Consider the following 5,420-nt stretch of genomic DNA (forward strand, 5'->3'; position numbering starts at 1 on the left):
GCTGGGCCTGATGTACTTCCAAGGCACAGAGAGAGGCCTAAGCTGGCAGGCCTGGGGAACGAGCCTCCTTGGCAACCGTTGCCCAGGGAGACGGAGTTTGCTCCCCGGCAGCGGTTGCCAAGTAAACTGATTCCCGGGGCCTACCCGCAGGGCCTGCCTGCCGCCTTCGACAGGCCTGCCTGGTGTTTACCCAAGGGAGAGGGGAAAAAATCCATTGGGGATGAATCGTGATTGTTATTTGAAGCCGGTCATGTTTTGCCATTCACCTGCACGAGCCGGATTCCTACAGTGCCAGTCTGTAATGGTGTCATTTTGTGTTTGCAGATCATGAACTAATTCTTTTTAGGGGCGGGGGGCTTAATGAACCCTCTTCCCTTCCCAATCCAAATGAAAAGATTTTATAATTTTTTTAAAAAAAAATATTTTATTTAAAAAAATTTCTGGTTACAGAAAGGAAAAATAGGAAGAAGGGGGAAAGACTATAGAATTAAAAAAATTTCACTTCTTACATTCGTCTAACATGGCCGCAACCCTCCTCGTTTCCTCATTTAGAGTCCTGATTCCTTTCTCGAATTGAACATTCATCCATTATTACATTGGTGCTACCGCTTGTTTTCACTTACTTTCCATTTCTCATTCATTTTCATAAAGGATTATTAGGGTTGCCAACCTCCAGGTACTAGCTGGAGATCTCCTGTTATTACAACTGATCTCCAGCCAATAGAGATCAGTTCACCTGGAGAAAATGGCCACTTTGGCTATTGGACTCTATGGCATTGAAGTCCCTCCCCTCCCCAAACCCCGCCCTCCTCAGGCTCCACCCCAAAAACCTCCCGCTGCTGGTGAAGAGGGACCTGGCAACCCTAAGTATTATAGATCTTGCTATTAAACCTTTTGGTTTCTGATTCTATTTCTGCTGCTTCAAAGCATGCTATTATACCATTTAGTTACCCTTACGTAGTACAATTACTTTTAATTTCTGAATAATCATTGCTCTTTCCTTGACTTTCACTATGTAACTGACACTAATCCCTATAACATAAATCATGAATATCTGTCATAAAAAGATTGCTATCTTTGCATATGTTCATCAATCATCTTCTACTGAAGCAAAACCGAAAGTCTTGACATAGATGCATTTTCATGCATTTTTGTAATCCACATTGCTAGTTCAGGTGTCTCCCTGTCCTTCCATTTCATTGCGAACACCATTCTTTTATGATTGTGACTGGAGTCAACATGTTTGATAAAATGACTATCCGAGAGCGAATGGTAATTGCCCTTCTTTTTTGTAACAAGAGTTAACCTTATATTTCGTACTGGTAGGGTCGCCAATCTCCAGGTGGAGGCGGGAGATATGCTACTACAAGTAGGGTTGCCAACTGCCAGGTATTAGCTGGAGATCTCCTGCTGTTACAACTGATCTCCAGCCGATAGAGATCGGTTCATCTGGAGAAAATGGCTGCTTTGGCCATTGGACTCTATGGCATTGAAGTTCCTCCCCAAACCCTGCCCTCCTTAGGCTCCGCCCCCCCAAAAACCTGCCGATGGCGAAGAGGGACCTGGCAACTCTTCCTCCTCCTCCTCCTCCTCCTCCTCCTCCTCCTCCTCTTCTTCTTCTTCTTCTTCTTCTTCTCCTCTATGTATCTATTATAAATATATCAAATAAACACACAAGATACAGCCAAACAATTCCAAAGCTAAGACCAAATGCATTTCATAGGAGCCTAAAACTAAAAAGGCAACCCTGGATGGAGTGTATATAAACACATTTTGTCTTTTACAAACGTCATTCTATGCAGTCACCAAGACTATAATATTCATATATACTTATGTTCTTGTACAATGGCATAGGTGTATTCAGAACTGTATATATACAGACCACTGAAGAAGGCTTTACAGCCAAAACGTGTTTGGTCTTAGCTTTGGAGTTGTTTGGCTGTAAATTTATTATACATCATTTACAGGATTACGTTTATCAATATTAGCCCCATGTTTCAGGTTGATTCCTGACCTTTGGGTACCTTATTCTAGTTTTTTAGGGTTAAGGTTTTTTTTTTCCTTTTTGTTGTTGGCTCACAGCTGACTCCACACCAACAGCCACTCCTGTCTGCCTCGTCTAGAGCTCCGGTAGCCAGCTCAATAGAAATACCCACTAATGCCCACCTTGTCTGAGGGTCAGGCAGCCAGTTCTTATTAACTGGGAATGCAAAAGATTGATGGAGATTCTTCAAAGCAATGAGAGCTCAATGAGCCTCCATGTACAAGAGCAGTCTCCATCTATATCAGATGCCATTTATGACCTGTTTTTGATCTTCACAGAAGCATTTGTAGGGTTGCCAGCTCCGGGTTGGGAAATACCTGGATATTTTGGGGGTGGAGTCGGAGGAGGGCGGGGTTTGGAGGGGAGGGACTTCGATGTCATAGAGTCCAATTGCCAAAGCAACCCTTTTCTCCAGGGGAATTGATTTCTATTGCCTGGAGATCAGTTGTAATAGCGGGAGATCTCCAGCCACCACCTGGATGTTGGCTACCCTAATCATTTGGAAAATTTTAGAAACAGGATTCCCAACTAATGGCCTTGTGATTTGTTCCAGCAAGCTTCTCAGAAAGGTGAGTTAAATTCATAGAGGATAAACTATTAGCTATGTTAACTAAATACAACTTCCCTGTTCAGAGGCAGTCTGCCTTTGAATACTGGTTGCCCGAGCAGTGGTCCAAAACAAAAACATTAAAAAAATCCTGGGGGAAAGCTATTCAACTATCTGTTGTTGGGTGGAGGGAGTACGCCGAACCGCCCTTTGTCTGTGAAATGGGGTTGGGGGTTGGGGGTGCCCTGCTGTTGGTTCTGTAAGGTGAGGGTGATATTTTGTTGTTGTTTTTAAGGAAAGTCATTCCTTCCACAATAAGGGGAGGGGCCGTGGCTCAGTGGTAGAGCCTTTTGCTTGGCATGCAGAAGGTCCCGAGTTCAACCCCCAGCATCTCCAGTTGATGGGACCAGGCAAAGAGGGGATGTGAAAGACCTCTGCCTGAGACCCTGGAGAGCCGCTGCCAGTCTGAGTAGACAATACTGACTTTGATGGACTTTGATGGTCTGATTCAGTATAAGGCAGCTTCATGTGTTCGTGTGTTCATGTAGAAGCCCCATTGTCATGCCTAGGGAGTTTCCAGAGACAGATCCTGGATGCCCCCTGAAGGAACAGGATGCTGGATTAGACAGACCCCAGATCGGATTTAACAGAACTCTCCTTCTATGCCTGCATTTAGACTGCATCATATCTCTACTGTTAGTTTTGGGAGGAACCTCCATGTAGGAAGGTGAGAGGGGGTAAGAACATAAGAAAAGCTATGCTGGATCAGACCAAGGCCCATCAAGTCCAGCAGTCTGTTCACACAGTGGCCAACCAGGTGCCTCTAGGAAGCCCAAAAACAAGACGACTGCAGCAGCACCATCCTGCCTGTGTTCCACAGCACCTAATATAATAGGCCTGCTCTGGAGAGGTATGCATCATGACTAGTAGCCATTTTAACTAGTAGCCATGAATAGCGGACTCTTCCATGAACATGTCCACTCCCCTCTTAAAACCTTCTCAGTTGGTGGCAAATGGGTAGCAAATTTATGACCAACTAAGGACCAGGTTTTATTTAAAATGGGGCCAGCTTTGACTATGGGGAAGGTAAGTCCAAAAATGGTCTTCAAAACACGTGATGTATGCTTTGTCCCTTTCATCTGTGTGAAACCACAATGTGCGTTTAATTACTCCTGGTCTGTAAAGCCAAAGCTGACCCAGTTTTAAACTAGATGCAGTATTTTTGTTTGACTTCCCACAGCAACCAAGGTGCAAAATCCAGGAGCAATTTCACACTTGGGTTCCTCGCCAAGCACTTCTCCTCGCCTTATCTCCTGCTGTCAGCGGGGGGGGGGGGGGTGTTAGGGATGCCAGGGATGCCAACCTCCAGGTACTAGCTGGAGATCTCCTGCTATTACAACAGATCTCCAGCCAATAGAAATCAGTTCACCTGGAGAAAATGGCCGCTTTGGCAACTGGACTCTATGGCATTGAAGTCCCTCCCCTCCCCAAACCCCACCTCCTCAGGCTCCACCCCCAAAAACCTCCCGCCAGTGGCAAAGGGGGACCTAGCAATCCTAGCCAGCCTCCAGGTGGGACCTGGAGATCCTCCAGAATTACAGCTCATCTCCACACTACGGAGATCAGTTCCCCTGAGAAAATGGATGCTTTGGAGGGTGGGCTCTATGGCATTGTACCCCATTGAGGTTCCTGTCCTCCCCAGGCTCCATCCCCGAATTTAATATAACAGTGAATAAATCTATTTTTATTATATATTGTGCACAATTATATTTAAAAACACGGGGCCTAAAATACAGGCTTCCTAAAAAGCACAAACTTACTTACAAATATTACCAACCATGAACAGTTGATGTTAGTACATAAAATGACCAAAATCTGACCAGACCCGTTTCAGCCTTTTACAGGCCTTCCTCAATGATCACACATACACAATTTTACAATACGCATCCTAGGGTTGCCAGGTCCCTCTTCACCAGCAACGAGAGGTTTTGGGGGGGCGGAGCCTGAGGAGGGCGGGGTTTGGGGAGGGGAGGGACTTCAATAACATAGAGTCTAATTGCCAAAGCAGCCATTTTCACCAGGTGAACTGATCTCTATCGGCTGGAGATCAGTTTTAATAGCAGGAGATCTCCAGCTAGTACCTGGAGGTTGGCAACCCGTACAGTGCAGATTGTTGCATCTCACAACATATTTTATCTTTTTATGAGAAAGCTGGGAGTGTTACAAAAGCCTTTGCATTCTGGCCTGCCCTTCCTTCCTTTATATTCAGCATCTCTTCAATTCCAGTGACACCTCCCCCCCCCATTTCCTCAGCATCTGTTGATTTTTGCTTCCATTTTTCCAGATGTGCCCTTAATATTCCAAAAGGAGGGGCCGGATGCAAATATTTGTCATGGGGTGTGTGAGGGAAATGTATGTGTGTGCATAGGTGTGTCGGTGCGTTCCGGCGTGAAACAGAAGCATGAAAAATGGATGAGGCGATCCCTTCTCCTTTTAGCAAATGATGCAACCAGATCCCTTTTGGTGTGTGCGTTCAATGAGTTAATGAGCGCTGCCTTCTCTCCAGATGCTTCCCATGCGCGACGTCACCGTCAGGAAGGGCACCGAACACCTTTCGCAGGATGAGGCCGGGCTGAAGCACCCTCTCCGTTCCCTGTCCAATCAGAGGAGACCTGGCCTGGAGAGGAAGGGGGGCTGTATTCCTCCAACCCTCTCCCCCCCCTCCCACCCACACATCACGGTCACATCACGGTCTCTCCCTCCCCATTCCTGGCACACAAAAGCAATGCAGTTAAGTGGTCTTCAGTGGGTTTAAGCTTCAAGACAGTT

This window comes from Euleptes europaea, chromosome 2 (assembly GCF_029931775.1).
Source record: "Euleptes europaea isolate rEulEur1 chromosome 2, rEulEur1.hap1, whole genome shotgun sequence".
NCBI lineage: Eukaryota > Metazoa > Chordata > Lepidosauria > Squamata > Sphaerodactylidae > Euleptes > Euleptes europaea.